The 19,511-nt window shown below is 52.5% G+C and overlaps 1 protein-coding gene across 6 annotated transcripts in view; it reads left to right on the top strand.

The window, feature by feature from the left end:
- Positions 1-19,511, top strand: part of PDZD2 (PDZ domain containing 2) — a 321,357-nt gene that overhangs the window by 74,226 nt on the left and 227,620 nt on the right. The window lies entirely within an intron of this gene.

Below are 19,511 nucleotides of genomic sequence, written 5' to 3'. Positions count from 1 at the left end.
GTCCTTTCTGTCACAGCTGGTGGCCCAGAGGGGGTCTTACTTCACTTTAACAATAAAAAGGAAAGAGAATGGCTTTCTTGTCCAGTGCCTTTTGATATTGATATCATTTAAGTGATTGTATGATATTTTTCTTTTGACATTTATTCTCTTCTCCAATATTATCTTGATGCTAAATGGGGGGTGGAGTCCCCCCACCCCTTGTAGTTTGAACAGGAAAGAATCTTCTTGTAAAAACACTTTCTTCTTTTTCTTCTTCTTCTTCTTCATATGTATAATTATTGAGGCTAAGGATACACACAGATGATTTCGGGGGGGTTAATGAACTTACTAAAAGCTTTAGTACTGCTAAAAAATTCTCCTCCTGGTAGGCTAAGAAGCTCCCTGTTAGTGAGGGTCATGTCCACGCCCAGCTCCCGCCCCAGCTGGACGCTCCCAAGTCTGCCCTGCTCAGGCTGCACAAGGTCACTGGGGAGACTAGCGAGAGGAAGGGAGCACTCAGGTGACCTTGGTGCCTTTGTCCTCACCTTGTCCTTCAAATGCACAACAGATACTGAGCTGTCCCTCGGGTGGCCACCGCCTTGAGTCTCTCTGGTGCTTGTCCTCAGTACCTCCTTCGTTGTGGGGTGGTTGCAGTTGTTTGTTTGTTGTATTATATTGTATCATTTTAATTGAATATTTTGGGTTGACTGGTTAATAAAATTATACACGTTTCAGGTGTATAATTCTATATCGGCTGTATATTGTATTCTGGATTTACCAACCCAAGTTCCTTCTTTTTAATGTTTAATTTTAAAGTCATTTTATATTAATAAATTTGTTTATTGTAGAGAAATGAGAAAACATGGTTGGACCAAAAGGGACATGAATACCAATGACCCCAGCATGCAGATGAAATTCCCAGTAATGCCCCTCAGTGTACAGTGTAGGTACGTGGGTGGCAAGAGAGAGCTCAAGGTGGAGGCGGAGAGAGATGCTCTTATCTCTGCTTGTGTCATCTGTGACTTTATTCCTAGCACCTAGACTAGTGCATGATACATAGTAGGTATTCAATAAATGTTTGCTGAAAAAAACAAATGGACTCAAGATCCTAGAAGCCTTCCTCCTCCAGGAGCTTCCACTCACCACGTGAGGAGACGTCCTGTTTGTGGTCCCACAAAACATGCAACCAAAACACCCGCCTCTCACATTAGAGCCTTGTCCGTTCAGAGAAGTGTGCCGTTAGCCTCTCTGCTTCAGCGCCTTCCCCTCTTTGGAGGAGAGTTCTCGTAAGGTCAAATTTCTTCAGTTTCAAGTTACACTTATGTCTCTATATCCTAAAAATGAAAATATTCAGTGTTCGTCATATACTTCTGCAGTGAGGTATCCCCTAATTCACGCAAATGAACGGTTTTAATTTCCTAATACAAGACCTGAAGGGTCTGTCCTAGGAGGCAGCATGTTACATTTCAGCAAAGTGTGTCTGAGTTGTGCCTTTTACCATTGCCAAAACCGGGGAGGGAAAAACTAGTGAAACGTGATCCCAAAGCCGGGTGGAAGGCCCACATTACAGCAAGCCACTGACGGATGGGCCATCCCTCTGAGCAACAGACACGACCAAATATCGGGCTCTAACTGGAATGGGGCTCTCGCTGGCTTGGTCAGCTTGGAAGTCGGGGACTGTTGGTTGGATTCCAGGCATCCGAGGCAGGAGTCACTGCCAGTCCCCAAAGAAATAAGAGAATCGCCTTGGTTTTGACAAAGACGAATGCCTAGGTGCAGCCAGGTCAAGGCTCTTGTGGCTTTGTCCTCGCGGTCTCGGGAAGTTGAAGCCCTCTCCAGTGGCTTCCTGAACAGATGAGCTACAGACCAGCAAGGGCACGTCAGGGTCAGCTCAGGAGCCAGCTCGTTTTCTGGAGAATTGTCTTCAGAAGAGTCTGACTTTGTCCGGGATCAGTGGGAATGAGGTCTGGGATCCAGCAACAGTGGCTGTCGTGGGTCTGGGAGTGGGAAGGGGACAGGTACACCCGTGGTCTGTTGTCCTTGGTGTAAACAAGAAGTTGTGCTCAAAAGTGGTATGTTAAACCATCACCCTTGGAAAAGTGTGTTATAAAGGGCCCGGTGGCTCGAGTGACCACGTGATCTTTTTTATCAAGTTAGGGTGCTTTGGAGGGGGAAAGTTCACCATTACCCCAGGACAACAGGGGCAGACAAAGACCCACGACACTTGGCACATTGTAAACCACCTCGTATGGACACGTCCTAGTCCTGAGTTTCAGGGGCCACTCCGCAAGTTCTCCCTTTCTGCCGTGCCCTGCACTCTTTCCCTTTGATTGGGGCACGTTTGTCTCAGCTCCCCAACGTGACGACGAGTGACCCAAGCACCCACCGCCCCCCTTCGTCATCCGCACATACGCAGGGTGGCTCCCAGTGAGAGCGTCATGGCAGGGGGCACTTTCCCGCCAAGGCTGCCAGGCTTGCGGGGCACGTGCAGTGCGGGCCTCCGCTGCCCCGGACGGCGACACTGCCCTCCCCACTGCCTGGGGTATGGATGGTGTGCAACCCGACCTCCAGGGAGCTAGCTTTCCAAGATCCCTCCCCACAAGCCTGCCCCTGGCACATGCCGGCCATCATTCAGTACCATTCACTCCCTGCACGGCCCATTCGCCATGAGCAATCGACCACAGAAGTCCGTTTACTGAGCTTGGGGGCAGTGGGATTCCCTCCGGCAGCCACCTGGGAGTGGTAGCCCCGTCTCCTAGACTGACTAGGCAACAAGATGTCTGCTCTGACTGATGGTGTCCTTGGCCTGTGACAACGTGACCCTTTCTTGGTTTGCTCCGCCGTTGATGTTTAGTCCCCAACACGAGAGGAGAGTGTGGGAGTCCACAGACGTGGGTTCTAGTCCTGTCTTTTCTCACAAGTGACGTGTGACTGTAGGCATGTCACTTCCCCTCCCTGCACCCCACTCTTCCTCCGTAAAGTGGGTGGGAGGACCAGGTCAGGGGCCATCAAATTGTTTTGAAAATGATGCTCTTTTTTCAAAACATAACATAATCCTGACACAGTGGTGAAGCTGGTCCAATTGGAGCCAAGATAAACCCAGACTGGGCGGAGTTCACGGGAGTTCGGTCCCTCCCAGCCTGGCCCATAGGCTCCCCCCAGGGCCTTCCTGACCCACCTGCCCCCGCCCCAGCAGGGGACTTGGGGATGCGTCTGTCTGGCTGCCTGCTGTCTGGCCCTCTTTCTAGGTAGGCTGTTCCCTGCAAGCAGGCACTCCTGGCAGGGGGTGGGTGGGAAAATTAAAAGGAGATGAAATTTAAATCTCTCCAGTTTGCTGCCGTCAGCAGCTCTGATCACACACTCAGCTGGGGCAGAGGTTGAAACCAAAGACACAGAGAAGGTTTTAGGTTCTTCGAGCCCTGCAGTCCCAGCGGGGCTGGGCTCATGGCGTGGGAGCGTCTTGTGTGGGTTGACCAGCCTCATCCTCGTCTGAGTCTCCTCTAGGACAGTGGTCGCCAGGCCCGAAACACCACGTAGAATGACCCTGATCTTGGGGCACACTGGGCCCTTGTCAGCACTTGTTAAATTGAGGAGCAGCCCTAAGCCAGCCAGCAAGGTGGCAGTGACTTCCTGACCATATAAACTTGCTACTTTATACGGGACCCTTAATTTGTATTCCCTTTTTAGATATTTGCAACAACTCTGGCATGGGGTTTACTATTTTGATGTTGTTTTCTTGCTTATCTGTCTCCTGCTGAAACTGAGCATGCTTTGAGTGGCAGGAATGATATTGTTTGTTTGTTTGTTTGTTTGTTTGTTTAATCTGTGCATCTTAGCCCAGATGAGTGACACATAGTAGGCCTACTGATTTTTGTTTGTTCTCTGTGAGTAGGATAGGTGAGTGAAGGGAACAATGAAGCTCTCAGGGGTAAGTAAGTAGGTGGGCAGTAGGTCTGGGGTAGACATCTGTCCCCGTCATTCCCAGGCAATTCAGGAGTCAGAAGGCACGCAGTGCGATTCCAGTGTCTCCATCTTCCCGGCGCTCACCTGCAGCCCCCCGTGCCCGCCCCCCAAGCACCCCCGGGCTGCCCTGCAGGTTCTCCCCCACCTCACCCCACCCCACTGCTCTTCCCCCTGCTCGGCTCTCCCCCCTCCCCCGCCCAGGAGAGGCTCTCAGGGGGGATAAAGAAATGAGTGTCCAATAGGAAATTGGCAGCCTGTTCTGATGCTGTTTATCTTTGGGACTGCGGGTTTCTCCACACAGTGGTTTCCCAAACCTGTTAAAGATAGATGGCTAGTTTGCACCCCAGGCCTCCTGAATCTGGATTTCTGGAGATGGAGCCTATGAGGGCAACTTTTCCCACAAGTCCCCCTGTCCACCACGAATGAAAGTAAACACTACCAAGACATGATCTGCTTGGGGAGGAAAGGTGGCCGATCCCTCAAAAAGGAAAGGCCAAGAGCCCCTTCCTCCAGGGCCTTTTATTGGGTTGTGATACACAGGAATGCAGGGCGGCAAGGATCAGACAGTAGATAACATTTCAAAGAAATCTTAGGGCTTAGTCTGAGTCAGTGTCTGTCAGGAAGGGAGTTCTGCAGAAACTTTGGGAGACACACTCATTTCCCGCTCGGACCCTTATCATATGAACGAAAACACTCTTAGCACAGCAGGTTTCACAGGATTGTTAGGAATTCTTTCTCAGGCCTTATCACTCAGGGACTCGCCATTCCCAGCACAAGACTGCACCACCCTCTGTCATTGTTTTCAGGCTTAAGTCAGGCAGAGGAGGCAGATAGCCGAAGAATTTTCGGAGACTTCTCTCAGACAGACTGAGGACTCAGGCTTTGTCAAAGCCGGGGGGTAAGGGTCCATCACCCCCTTTCTCCATAGCCCCCCAAGTCCTTCTCTGGGGCCTCCACGTGATCATGCCTGTCTTAGGTGATTTTCCTCCTTGGGGAATCTTACCCGTCATTGGCTAACTGATCAAGCACTGGGGGCCAGTTATGAAAAAAGGAGCAGAAGCAGTGCTCCTGCCAGGGAGATGAGCTTTGTTTCCTTAGTGGCTTATGGTCTGAAGGTCACTCCCTCAGCCTTAGCCATGGGTGTTTCAGCTCCTGAAACCAGGTAGGGTGGTCCCCAACAGGAGCCCGGCCCGTGCAGCTGATTTTTTTTCCTTTTTAGTAAATCTATTGGGCTGAAACTGGTTAACAGAATTACACAGGTTTTGTGCGTACAGTTCTACAACACACCATCTGCACACTGTACTATGTGCTCGCCACCCCAAGTCACGTCGCCGTCCGTCGCCATTTGTCCCCTCTTCCTCCTCCCTCCACCCCCTCTCCCCCCAGCAATCACCACACTGGGCAGGTGACTTTTAAAGCCACTGATCCTGAACTTGGGTGAATCCAAGTTCACCCTCAGCTACCATGGCCCGGGAACTGCTGTTGGGTCACGTGGGCCAGTGTGCCCTCTCCAGCCCCCCCACCTTGCCAAATTCCACTTCTACACTTTGGGCCCTGGTTTTCCTCCCACTGAAGAAGACTGTGCTCCCATCTGCCTTCATCTTCATTGCGGGTGGTCTCTGGAGCCCAGTTCATCCCCCCGTGTCTCCCCTTAGCCTGGGGCGGCTCACCCTTGCTTTCTCCTTCTCAGGCCTCCTGGCCCCAGGGCAGGCCCCACAGATGAGCCCCCACTCCCATCCTCCAGCAGGCAGTTAGTGAGCTGCCACGTTGTGCCAAAGACTCATCCAGACGAGGGGGCACCCCAGTGGCTGAAACAGACGAAGGCCCTGTCCCTGCGGAGCTCACACTCTCGTGGAGGAGACAGGCAGAAAGCAGAACACACTAACATAACGCACGGTAAGGTCTGCTGGGGGCAGCCAACGCGGTGAGGAGCGGGATAAGGAGCCGGGCGTTCTAGGCCGGGTATTCGGGAAGGCCTGAGTGAGTGGTGTGGTGGCAGATCCATGCAGATCCGAGGCACAGATGGTTTCAGGCCGAGGGGCAGCCAGTGCAAAGGAGCCGGGCGGGCGGCAGGAGCATCTTCTCTGCGTGCAAGAGAGAGCGAGGGTGGGGGCCACTGTTCCCAGCACCTAGAAGGTTGCTGGGCACCTGGGAGGCACTCAGCAAATGTTCCAATGACTGCAGTTGGAGGGAGGAGAGGGGTGCAGGCAGGGGAGGGGACGAGGTAGTCGGGAGGAAGGTCAGAGAGCACTTGGGAAGCCACCGAGGGGACTTCGGATTTTACTCCCAGGGTAAGGGATGTGACCGGATAGAAGAGTGCCATGCTGCAATGGACTTTCCCCAGTGCAAAGAGACTCGGAGGGGTTCAGGCAGAGGCAGGAAGAGCAGTCTGGAAGGTCTCACAGAGGTCAAGGGCCAGGGGGCTGGGGCTAAGATGACACCGTTGCAGGTACTGAGCAGAGACTGGCCTCCAGATCTGTTTTGAGGGTAGAGACTATGGGTTTGGGGTGGGCAGTTAAATCTGAATTCCAAGACTTAATATAGCAGCAACTGAGCGGAAACCCAGTCTTTGCTACTTTCCTACTTGTCAGTTTCCCTCCAGGGAGGGCGGGGGCCTTGCCTACCCTGGGGCGCATCCCTGGCAGGGGCCTGGCTCCCAGTGGGCACTACAATACCTAACGGAGCAGCCGGCACCGCCCACGGGTAACACGGAGGCTTAGCCCCATGCATAGCACCGGGGCGGTTCGTGTGCTCTGGGTACAGGGGGTTCTGTGAGGGTGGCCCCTCTGCATCACTCAGTTGTCATCAGGGACTTAAGGTGCCGCCTCTGCCTCTGCAGGAGTTGGGCTGGGGGAGGAAGTGGGAGAAGTTCAGCAGCCCAACCCCTCTCTTTCCTAGTTTAGACATCTTTGGGGGAGGGCACCTTCCCGCTTCCTGCAGACCCTGGAGCCTCCCTGCTTTTGCTCTCTCTTGAGCATATCTCCTGCTTTCCGTCTTGACTTAGCAAAACCCCGCCCCGCCCTCGAAGCCCATTCCAAATGCTGTTTCTTCCACGAAGGTTTTCCTGATGTGCCAGCCAGAGCCGGTTTCTGCCTCCTCTGAACCCCAGAGTGGTTTGTGCCTTCTGTGTGACATCACATTCCCCAGACTCCACCCAGTCCTCTGAGCCCAAATGCCCACAGTGAAGCGATGGGCCCTAATTATCTGAGTCCCTCCTCCAAGGTCCAGTGCACTCTCTTGAACCCAGTGGGCACTTGATAAATATTATTCAAATTGCAATTGACTTCCTTTATGACATAGTTTCAGCCGCTGCAGGACACTTCTTGTCTTTTAAAGGAGATTTGGGTTAGGAATTAAACAATCAAATGTCTAAGATGTGTCGGATGGAGAACAAAAGTAGATGAAGTAGGACAAGTATAAGAAAAATTTTCATAGAGACACCATTCTAACACAGGTTTCACTTTCTTTGTAACCCTTTGTAAGATGATAAGAGGCGATAGGGAGTGGTGGGGACTAGGGTAAAGGGAGCATGTGCCCATCCATTCATCTGAAGTTGACGACCAGTCTTGGCTCTAGATGGTCATGGCCAGAGTATTTCTGGACATTCTGATTTGTCAAGAGAAGCTGCAGATTCAGACTTTTTGCATGGAACATTCTGACTTCTAAATGTTAGCAAGTGATTCTTTTTCTCCCCACTCCCCAACCCCCCGCCAGCCAGCACTGCTGGGAGGGCCTGGCTACCAGTTTAGGACCTCTGATTTGCATATTAGTTTTTCTGCCCCTGAGGGAAGTAAACTTATTTTGTGAAATCTCCAGGAGATCTAGCTGCTTTTCAGTATAAGGAGGATGTTTGCATCTTGTTTTTCTTCTCCAGCATTTGCCTTCCATTGTCCCACTTCCATCGGAGTGGGAACCCTGGGGTTACTGTTATTAATTTGTGCTTGAATCCCAGCTTCATGCGGCATAAGCGCTTCTGGAGCTTGCCTTGAACTCTGTACAACGAGCTTTTTATTTTCCTCCAGGAGTGGTTGAAATGAAGGCTGCAGTCTTCTGCAAAGCATAATTGGTTTTAAATTGCAGGTTTAATAATAATGATGTTGGGCTTAATGTAGTGCCTTTCAGCCCCTGCTGGCAGCCGTTGGCAACCAGTCACTCACTCATCTGCATGCTCTCATCTGTAGGAACCAGCTGTTCAGGACCTCAGTCCCTCCACCCCATCCTGACAGACCACGGGAATGAAGGGGTCGAATGCCCCATGTCGCCATGGGGCACGGGAGGATAGGAGGCCGACGGGCACCTCTTTGTGCCCAGTCATAGGAGTCTGAGGCTGGACCTTCAAGGCTCCTGGTTGTCTTTTCCCTCTTCTTTGGGTCATCCCACAGCTCATCAGGAATTCCACTGGAAGACAGCAGAGGAACTCAAATTCTGCAATTTGGCTTCCGTGCGGAAGGTTTAATTGGGAGGATGTATTTACTTAATTGGCTATCCTCAGGTTTCTGGTTTCTTTCTGTATTTTAAGTAACTTTTTCTCGTTCCTGATTTTCTTCTCTTACCATGGCCAACAGAGCATGTCTTTAAAAGGTTCAACATAGTATATCAATTTCTCCAAGAGAAAAGAGCTCTGGTTCCAAAGTGAGAGGGCCTAGATTCTGACTGTGACTCTTTCTAAAAACGCTCTGGGTAAACTTAAACTAGAGACGCCCCTCTCCTGGCTGGTTCCCATCCTGGACAGTGGAGTCTGTTCAATTACACAACCACGAACGTCCCTTCCAGCGCTTACAAAGGATGATTCACATGCTTCTCTGAGATGACACCACGCTCTTCCTTGCATGAAATTCGATGTGTTTCAGAAGTCCATAAAAATACCACTCTACATATGTTATACAACAGACTAACTGAGGCTTGGACAAGTGAGGGCTTGTTCAGCAAAAACTCAGCACTTATGTTATAAAAAGCGCAGAGGAGGATGTTGGTGTTGTGTGATGTGGGGCGTCCTGCTTGAAAATTACAGGCAGCGCACTCAATGAGAGGGTAGCAGCAGCCCCCGCCGGCTGGCGGCCACCCCCAGGGAGGTTTCCCAGGGTCCACCCTGTAGGCAGACCACAGATGCTCGGCTCTTGTGGTCCAGTTCACTATGGATGACCAGCAGCTCCTCGTTTGGGTTGGGTTCTGAACTGCCTTGGCTTCGACTGCCGTTTCTGGAGAGATTTTTGTTTCTGTTGTAGATGAGAGCAAATTATAATGTGGGAAGAGTAGATGGGGGTGAAAAGGGAGAATGAAACCTCCAGAAGTTTCTCTGGGCTTGGAAGCCTGTGAGGGCCGTGCTGACAGGGTTTTGGAGGCAGCAACGCTTGCAGAGCTTGGAAGGAGGACCCAGAGGACACCCTGTGTTGTGCAAAGGTCACCTGCAGAAAGCTGGCCGGACGGCTGTGTGCTTGCTTCCCTCTCCTGCTCAGAGCCTGCTCTGCTGCCGCAGGCCGCGAGTCAGTGTACTGGTGGACCGTTCGCTCTCTATACCCCATTCCCTGCCCCCCCCCATTTTTTTCATCTTTAGGGGCCATATTTTTTGCAGGGCAAGATGGACAACAGAAGGTTACAGGCTTTGTTCTCTCAGAGTAAGCATTCTTAAAAAGGACTGAACCCGTGTGAATGATTGATAGATTCGGTGGGAAGGGAAAGTGTGTCCCCTTCTCCAGAAACAATTTGCCAGCCTCTCTGTGCATTGGAAGAACAACGTTGAAGTGGCTGGTGTTAGCAGCTGATGAAGACAGTCTGGCCTGGCTGTGCAGAGATGGGGGAGAGAGGGAGGGTGGGCAGAGGAGGCTGCAGCAGAAAGGCTGTGTTTTTACTTCACTAAAGACTTAGAAGCATCTGGAAACAACTGCCCATGTTGACCAGGGTCACAATTTGGGGTCTAGGTTTGACTGTCAAAGACTGTTGTCTCCAATTTTCTTTAAAAGCCTGACTACATGTTGCTGGCCGTTCACATGTTGAAGGCTATGATTTAGATCGCAGGTGAGCCTGGGGCTCTACAGGCTCAGGATGGAGACGGGGGCAGAGCCCAGGTCTGTTCTGATGGGGAAAGGCAAGGCCTGCAGTGAAAGAAGGCAGACTTGGGGCAGGCGGTGCGGGAGAGGCACTGGTACCCCCGGGGGTCTGTGCCCTGCAGAGCTGCAGGTCACCGTGTGCTTCCCACTGACCCAGCCCTGACGATGGGCCTGGAGTGAGTTTCTCTAAGGGCCAGCGTGCACTCTGAGGAAGCGCCCAAGGCTGTCAGCTCTCTGAGGACAAGGACCATTTCCAGTTCTGGCAGCAACACACCCCAGCACCAACCAGCCAGTGTTGTTATTTACCATTTGGTGGATTATTAAATAAAAGGAAGGGGGAGGGGCTCTCAGGAAGACCTCACCCAGTGCAGACCAGCATCCCCTCAGGGCCCCCATGAGTCCTGTGGCTACTGCCGGGCTGTGGCCTGGTCAGCCGTGGGGACACGCCACTACTTGGTGGAGTAACACAGCTCCTCTGCATACCTGAAGCAGAAAACTAATTTCTTGGAAGGATATCAGGCACTTCCCAGAGCCAACAGGGAACTGAGGAAGCAAAGAGTCAAGGTGGACTACAGGATGACTGCCAGGGTCACTCGCCCCGAAGGCCCCGGGGACACTCCAGGGCTCCCCTGGGCATCCAAGCCTTTCCTCCTACTGCTCTGGCCTCTCAGTGCTGCCCCCCAGTGGAGGGCTCCTAAACTTCTCCATCTGCACATCCTCCAGCCAGATCCCAAGTCCAGGGTGAAAGCACCACACCTCCCCCCACTCATGAACTTGGGTCCTGGCAGTCCTGCTGGGGTGAGTAAGCTTGATGGGGTGCAGGGCACTGCCTTGCACATGCAGGAGCCCCTCCTTCCCAGGATGGAGCAGGGCAGCCATGCTGCGTGGCCAAACAAAAAGCACAATGTCCCCAGGGAGCAGGAGTTGGAAGAACCCTCAATGAGATGAATAATCCAGCTAATTAAGCAAATACGAAGAAAGGAACAAAAACACCGCTCCATATATTTTAGAATTTTATCTTGTGTCAAATCAGAGTCAACAGGGGCCAGTGGGTTATAGGCTATTAAGAATATGTTAATGGCAGTTCCCAGGGGCTGTGACCGTTTATTGGCTGACTGTGACACTCTGCTCAGGCCCCAGGAAAAGTCCCAAAGTGAAAGCCAGCGGTCAAGGTGTTTTCGTTAGGGGTTAAACCCAGGCCAGAACACTGCGCTGAGCGTCCGCGTCCCGCGGGCAGCGATTCCCCACCTGGAACGTGGGCTCTGACTCTGTCCGCTTCTTCCCCTCTGAGGCGCCGGCTGGGCTGTTGTTCTCCGGGGCCCACACAGGGAGGGGCAGTTGGCAGGGCCCACCAGCCCAGCCTTGTGCCCTATAAAGTGCTCTGGCTTCTGAGGGTGAATTAACTCTTGTTTTTATTGCACTGTTAATTCCAGCTCCTGTCTGTCTCCCTAATTCATTCCACATGTCCGGTCCCTTCTGCCCACAGCAGTGACCGCCCAGGCTCGGGGCGCATCTGCTTTGTGCGTCTTGTCCGCCAGTCTGCTGGCAGCTCTGTCCAGGGGCGCTCTGGGTCCTCGGGCGTGTCTCCCGGCGGGAGGGTGGGGGTCCTCCCTCTCTTGACCACACTGGATTCCAAACTTTCCAAGGGCCTGGCCTTAACTTCTTTCTGTTTTATATCTTCTCTGGGCCTGCCACTTAGCAGGGCTCAGCAAATTTTGTTCCTTCAATGAATGATACAAGCACCTCAGAGGGCTACCTGCCATTAACCACACCTGGCCACCACTTGAAGTCTTTTCAGTGGCGTTGGGGTTGGGCAGCCCTTCAGCACAGGAGGGTTTTAGGGAGTCCATGCCCCAGAGCTGGGCAGACACCCGGAGTCTAGAAAGGGACCGTGGAGGGGAGAGCCCAGGCTTTGGCCTGAAGACGCATCATCTACGTGCTCATACCTCGCCTGGGCTGCGGTGGGCTCACAGGGAGGAGGGACATGATGGGAGTCCATGGAGGATTTACCTCCTTCACACGTGGTGGGCTCAGGGCAGGTCTGCCTAATACAATATCATAATTACATGTCACGTTCAAGTTGAGTCTCCTAAACTGTGTGTTCTTGGACGAGCCTTCCTCCCTCCCTCCCTCCCTCTCTCCCTCCCTCCCTCCCTCCCTCCCTCCCTCCCTCCCTCCCTCCTTTATCCCTCCTTCCGTCATCTTGACTGCCTTCTTCGTCTTTTCTCTACAGAGGTAGAGGGCGGAGAAGGCATCCCCAGGTGGGTAAATGTGGCCATTTCTGAATCTACCCATTCCTTCCTACAGTATGGAAGGCGTGTGGTCCCTGCCTCAAAAGCCAAATGGTGGAGTCACAAAAGATCTGAGAAAGAATCGCTCCCCCCCAGCAGCCGCCCACCTCTCCCTCCCGCATGTTCCCTGGTTACAGTACGTTCCTGGGCCTGCCTGACTGTGCACCCCACTCCTTCCTCCTCCTCCTCCTCAGTTTTCAGCAGCTCCTCAGCTTCTCTGCCCTTAGCAGTTCTCACCCCATTAGTAAAACTCTTGAAACCCAAGATCGGCCAGCCCCCACACCAGCTCTAGCTCTTGTAATCGTGAGCCTTCACCTCCCTCCCTTTGTGGGTGCCCACTCACTCCCCCAGCTTCTTACGCTAGCGCCCCATTGTGGTTATTTCTGGGCGCCTGGGAGGGAGCAGCCTGAGCTAGCTGCTGCACAATCAGCCTGCACAGCCCCACCCTGCTCAAGTGTTTTGAAAGGATGCATTTGAGCAGTTGCTAGTGCGCGCACCCTAAGCTCTGCAAGGCAGTTTTGGGGGAGGGGAGTTCTTTATTCTTTCGCCCAGCGCTTTGGTTTAGCCTGATTTGCTGGCCCTCTCCTCTGAAGCCCAGTGAGTGGCCCGTGGAAGTTTGCTAGGTGCCTCTAAAAAAGGACGGGGGAGGGAAAGTATAGTTTCTGAAAATACAGTCAAATGAACCTAAAATCCCTTTCCGGGGTGGGGGGCGGGGAACTTGTCCATTAGTAGGTTGTGTTTGCCCAGGGCAGGGTCCGTGTCTCTGTTGTTTATTCCTATGTCTAAATCTAAAAGACGACCAAAAGTGAGTGCGCAGCATGAACTTCCAAGACAGGATATGGGTTTTGGCGTCTTCCAACCTTAGGGCTCTCCTCTGCAGAGCACCGCCTAGGAGAGGCTTCAGGGCACCCTGCTTTAGGTGAGGCGGGCGGGAGGAGGGATGGGGAGAGTGTCTCCTGGCCGCTATTTCATCTCTTTAAGGAAGCATTCTGGAAGTGGAGAAGGGCTGCCCTTCATGGATTAAACGGCCATTGGGCTGGCGGCTCTTACGTCGAACTCAGGTACAATTGCATTAGAAGGTGTATTTACTGAGCATCTAGAGTGAACTCACTGTAATTCTTAAGAAGTGTTTAGACAACATGCGAGGTGCTTGACCAACAGTGATCAGTTCCTGGAATGAAATAACTTCAGGAGTTCTCATGAAACATGCCTGGAAAAACAGCATGAAGCAATGCGTGAGCATGAGCATGAGACCAGCAGAGAGCAATGTGAGCCATTGAACTAAGAGAGAACTTACACAGGCCTGGGGTTGTCATGAAGACATTTGGGAGAAAGGGGACTGGAGGTGAATATCAGAGAATAAGACAGATAGGAACTGGAGAGCAATAGAAAGCCCAAAGGGAAAAAGCGAGAGACAGGCCCAGAGGTTGGTGTGGTCCTAGATGCATTAGGCTGGAGACACGGCGGAGCCTCCCACCGGAGGAGTCCTAGAGGCAGTGAGAACTCCGTGTCGAATGTGCCGGAGCATCTCAGAGAAGGGAAGGCAGAGAGCTCAGGGCTCAGAACTGCCCCGGTGCCGTCTTCCCTTCGATCTCGACCTAGCGGCGGGTTGGGGCTGCAGAGGATGCTGGGGTCTGTGGGTCTGGGAAAGCAGGAAGGCCGAGTTTGCGCGCAAGGTGGAGAGTATGGAGCAGACGTTAAAGGGTCAGGTGTAGGAGCCAAAGAGACCTTCTAGAAACTTCCTGAATCAGAATGACTGGGAGTCTGGCCATCTGGATTGCAATTTCTCTTCGCTGACCAAATCTCAGGCCAATCAGTGAAATGTTATAGGAGGAATCCCACCTAATATGAATATTTATAGTCTATCAATTCATGCATTCTGGCTTAATACGTACTTTCTTACTCTCCGGAGGTAGTTGAAATTAGTTAATCCGTTCATAATTTTTCATGTCACCAACGGTTAACTGAGAAGCTGTGCTGAGGCACCCTGGCCAATTAATATTCAGACAAAGCTGCGGGGTATCTGTCAAATGAGTTGATGATCTTTAATTGTTAAAGTTGTGAACAAGATAATGGAATAAACTCTACCTACCTAGACATTTGACAGACCAGGTAGATTTATCAGCAGCGATGTCATATTGAAGTGGCGACAACATTCTCTTGACTGCGTGTTGAGGACGGTGTTTGCTGAAAACCCTAATGTTAGTGCCCTGAGCCCAGGGCCAGACTGGGACTGACACTCGAAAACCACCAGCACGATATCCACACGCGGTGTACAGCGTCTGAGAAGCACAGGCCAACCAGCCATGGCCAAAGTCAGAAGTCAGCACCAGCAGGCACAGGGACAAAGCAGGTGCTGCGGGTAAGGCAGGCAAATAATCTAGCAAGACTGATCTGTGTGTGTGTGTGTGTGTGTGTAATGAAATACATGAAGCATAATATTCATCATTTAGAAGTACGATTCGGTGGTATTGAGTGCACTCACGGTGTTGTTGGACCACCATGACCATCCAGCTTTTCCATCAGCCCCAAAAGGAGCCCTGTACCTGTTAAGGAGTTCCTCCCTATTCCCTTTCCTTCCAGCCCCTGGCAGCCACTAATTTGCTCTCTGTCTATGGATCTGCCTACTCTGGATATGTCGTATCAGTGGGATCATGCAATGTATGGCTTTTTCGTAAGCGACTTATTTTACTTAACATTTTGACTTTCAGGCTCATCCATGTTGTAGCATGTATCAGCACACAATTCCTTTCTATGGCTGAGTGACACTCTGCTGTATGGACACACCACGTGTTGTTCACTCACGCCTCAGCCGATGGGCATTTGGTTTGTCTCCACCTGCTGGCTGTTGTGAACAGTGCTGCTGTGCACATTTCTGTGCAAGTTCTCTTCACACACCTGTTCTCCGTTCTTTGGGATCTATGCCCACGAGTAGAATTGCTGGGTCACGTGGTAATTCTGTGTCTAACTTCTTTGGGAATTACCAAAGTTTCAATTTGTCCTCTTGTTGGAATTGCAAGAGGGCAATGCCAGAGGGTTCCAGTTTCTCCACATTCTCACCACCACTGGTTTGCCCAAGACCAGTTCTTGTGAGAGTTTCACGGCCATGTGCTTCTCCCAGGGCCAGAGGCTGCCCCCAGTGGGCAAACCTGGGACCGTCTCCAAGGCCCAGCTGCCCCTGCCGTTGGTCTGACGACCACCGTGAAGGTGACTGAGGGAGAGGATAGGCCTCCGCCAAGTGCTTCATGGTCACTTGCTCAAGTGCATTTCATGACCTCAGCCCTTGCCTGGGATGTGCCTACCTGCACGGTCACTCCCTCTGACCCCAGAGGAGGCCTTTCCCCACGTTAGTGCCACCATTCAGCACTTGAACTAGTTCACAGTTGTGTCTCAACCTCAACGGAAGCCCCGTGTCGGGCTGGTCGGTGAGTGCCGCCGGCTGTGCTCAATCACTGGCCACGGATCAACCCTCATTAAATGGAAGTCGTAAATAATATCAGGACTGGGGAGGAGGAGACTTCAAACCCAGTGCTGGGCTTGGGAGAGAATGCAGTCTCCCCTCTGCATTTTTCCCGCTTGGACTGTACTCCTCAGCCATTTAAACTGGGCCTCACATTCACGGGCCAGGTTACTTTTCAGCCCCCTCTCTGGCCCCCACCCCTCTACCACACACTTCCCCTCGGCAATGAGCAAACTGGGAATAATTTGAGTTGAAATCAAGGTGGAGCTCAGTAGAGCGGGTAATTAAGGGTGGGATTTTTTTTAAGCACTTAGGGAGTTATGAGAAATCAGAAATGTCTTTTTCATTTGAGTAAGAGTTAGTGGTTTGTGTGGGCAGCGGCTGAGACGTCATTCTGTGTCCTTGGAAGCTGGGGGCTCTGAGACTAGCCCTCAGTAACTCTTAGAGTCGGGGTGAACCTTGCCAGCACCAGCATGGCCCTGGCCCCTCCCCACAGAGCACCGCCATGCCAGACACTGCAGCCCCCCGCTGTCTGCTCTCCGAGGTCCGGCTGACCTGCTTCCTGAGCAAAGCAGCCCCTGGCCTCCCTGCCAGGTCCCAGCGTGATGCACACCAGCCACTTCGGCCACGGATCTCTGCCCTCAACGGCCGTGAGGTTCCTTGTCTAGAGCAGACCAAAAAGAAGTAACCTCGCCCAGCTCAACAGCCTTGCCACAAAGAGAGAATGGCGATTCTGAGCCGTGCCAGAGGGAAAGAGCTTAGAGGGAACAAACCACTTTGGCAAATTCTTCCTGCGAACTTAAATGATATGTGTGTTCTTAAGTAGAATTGGAAATTAGGAACCTGGAAGCTTTGAGGAGACTGAGAGGGAGGGGTGTCAACAAGACAGTGGAACAGGAAGCCTCAGACCTTCCTCTCCCCCGGAGATGCTGGCTCAGCCACTGCACATGGACCAAGTCCCCCCGTGAGAAGTCCGGTTCAGAGGATGCCCCAGCCCAGGTGAGCACGAGAGAAGCCGCGTTGAAACTGTGCTCAGAAATGGCCACATGCGGGCAGTCAGCCTTCAAAAATTTGAAAATAAAGGAAAGGAGTCGCCGCACTGAAAATAAAATACAGATCCATGTGTAGTGGGTCCAGCAGAGACTCGCGTGAAAGGAGGATGGTCTGGCCTGGGAACATGGAAGAGAGGAGCCGTAGGGAGCGGGCCCCAGAAGTCGCGCAGGGCACCTGCTGTCCGCTCGTCCAGCACTTCGGCTGGTGGCCACCAGAGTGTCTGGGCCCCGCAGAGGAAGCTGCTGCTGCTGCTTCTCCTCCATGATGGCGCTCTTCCTGTCTCCCAAAACACCAGGGGCTCACTCCCCTCAAGTCTGGAGTTTCCACGATCAACCTGACACCCAAAACCTAAGATCAGGAGAGGACTCTATTGTTTTTAAGTGAAGGGCCTCGAAGATGGTCATTTAAGTTCTAATGAAGATAAAAAGCAATTTCCTGCCCAACATGCTGTCTCTCTTTTCCCTCTCCCTCCCGCCCTATCTTCTAGAAAATGCAGCTCGAGAGAAGATGGCCCTGGGGACTAGTGGGTGTGAGAAAGCTGTGAAGCCTGAGCTGAAAAGTTATTAGCTGTCCCCAGCCGGCACAGGCGCGTCCCTGAGGCGGGAAGCCATCACCACGGTTTAGTCCTGTGCCGGCTGGTTTGCTGACAGCATGCTGTGTGTCCTGGGGCCCCAGAAGCAGCGGCTGGCCAAGGCTGCGGTCACCACTTTGCCCAGCTGGACCATCTCTCTGCAGTGACCCGAGGATCAGTGAGTGCGCACAAGGAGGCCTGATGGGCTCCGACTTTGGACACGGAGCCAGCTGTGAGCTGTCGCTCAGGTTTCAAATTGGTGAAAAGACAGCACCTGCTTGTTTTTTGCTGGGCACTTCTTTATATTTAAAAAACTGAAGTCCAAACTTGCTTTATAGAACTATATCCCATAATGTGAAAATCGGACGTCCACATCTGAAAGATGCTAATAAGTAAGTAAATACAAAAAACAGTTCCATGGTCAGTAGTTTTAAACGCTCTGGTGTAAGCCTTCAGCGGGTCTCAGCCACCCAGGACCTGTCGGAGTCTTCGGTAGGAACGCTGACTTTCAGGAGAGTGTGTCGGAGACAGCAGTTCTGTGTGCTTCTGTGGTCCTGGCGCCCCGGTCGGAGGGTGGCTCCTGGAAGTGCCACTTGGTGGAAGGATCTCAGCTGCCCGAGGCCCGTTCCTCGGGCAGAGGCCTTCCTTGTCTCAGTTGACTTTTCACACTAGGTGGCTCAGTGCTGTGTATTCATTTTGATCGTGATTTATTAAAAATTCCACCTGCTAGTCCAAAGTAAAAGGAAGACTGTTGAAGGGGTCCCGATGGCCTTGTATCATCTGTTTCAGTGATGAAGAAATGGAGGCCCAGGTTGAGGAGACAGTCGCCCGTCAACTTACTCCGGGCCAGTCAGCCTGGGGCCCTGGGGTGTGGCAGTGTCACGAGTGACCGACTGCTGGCTCAGGGCCGTCCCCAGGCCCCTCACCCTCCACGTCTGCTCTCTTTGGAGCCTGAGGACATGACTCCTGGCATCCCCCCCAGTTTGTTCTTGATTCATGAATCCCTGAGAGGACTCATCCAGGTCCCTTAGGCCAACTGTTGTTTAGCCAGTTTCACTGTCCGATTTGGAGCTGAGCGATTCCTTGCCAAATATTTTTGGGTAGTCCACCTGAAGGCAGGGTAATCCATTGGGAACAACTAGATCCACTCTTTGGAACGCCTCCCTCCTAACTAGCCTAGCCTACCTTTTTCACCTGGGAGGTCAGCTCTTCCTTCCAGAGTTGTTGCTGCATCTGGAGGCCCAGCCCAGCCCATGGCAGGAGGATAGACAGGTGGTGCCAACTGCGTGGAACCAGGACCTGGAGTCTGGTCTCTGGCCACCCACTGAGGCAGGCAAGGTCTCATATCAAAGGGCACCAGCAGCAGTGCGCCATGGCTCAGATGAGCAGCTGGCACCAGTGTCCAAAGGCTGGTGGAACTCAGTGAAGGGCAGGCTGCCAGGCAGCTTGCAACACCACCCAGCCACCCGTGCAAGACACGGAGCAGTATTCCAGGTGCTGAAACACGTTTTAACCCCAGCATGAGGTAGATGCAGCCTCAGTGGTTAGAACTGGGGGTGTGATCGGGATGTAAGCAGTAAGGGGCATGAGCTGATGCCAGGTCTAAGGGGATAGGCCAGTGAGCAGTCCTCCGATCTTTCCTGCCAAGTGTCACACCTACACGGACAATCACAGGTGGTGCTGAGCAGGGACAAGGATGGGGCCACAGGAAATCCTGTGGGCTCGCGTGTACAGAAAAGGGAGGGGCGGAGGCTGGGAGCCAGCAGCACCCTCTGCCTTCTGCATTGTGACACTTGTGATCCTTGTCCTTACCTTCACTCTCACAAGCTCCCTACAGGTGGGACAATATCTGCTTTGTTCCCCTTTGTGCTGCTTGAGCACAGTGCTGCCCAGGAGTGCTCTGTAACGACTTCCTAAGTGAATGAAGGAATGAATCCACCATGGATGGGAACTATTTAACAGTGATGGAGGCGGAATTAAGTTGGGGTGATGCAGCCGGTGAGCCCTGTGTGGGCGCGGTGACTTTCCAGACCCCACAACCTTGTGCTTGAGCCCGTGCTGACCAGTCTGCATGTGAGGTGAAGCCCAACTAACCCAGATGGAAGCAAACACAGTTGCACCCGAGGCTGCAGTTCTGTTTCTATTTT

The sequence above is a fragment of the Artibeus jamaicensis genome, unplaced genomic scaffold (genome assembly GCF_021234435.1).
Source record: "Artibeus jamaicensis isolate MK-2021 breed Jamaican fruit bat unplaced genomic scaffold, CSHL_Jam_final scaffold_369, whole genome shotgun sequence".
Lineage (NCBI taxonomy): Eukaryota > Metazoa > Chordata > Mammalia > Chiroptera > Phyllostomidae > Artibeus > Artibeus jamaicensis.
The sequence above is the reverse complement of the archived record's forward strand: the minus strand, read 5'-3'. Positions and strand labels throughout refer to the sequence as shown.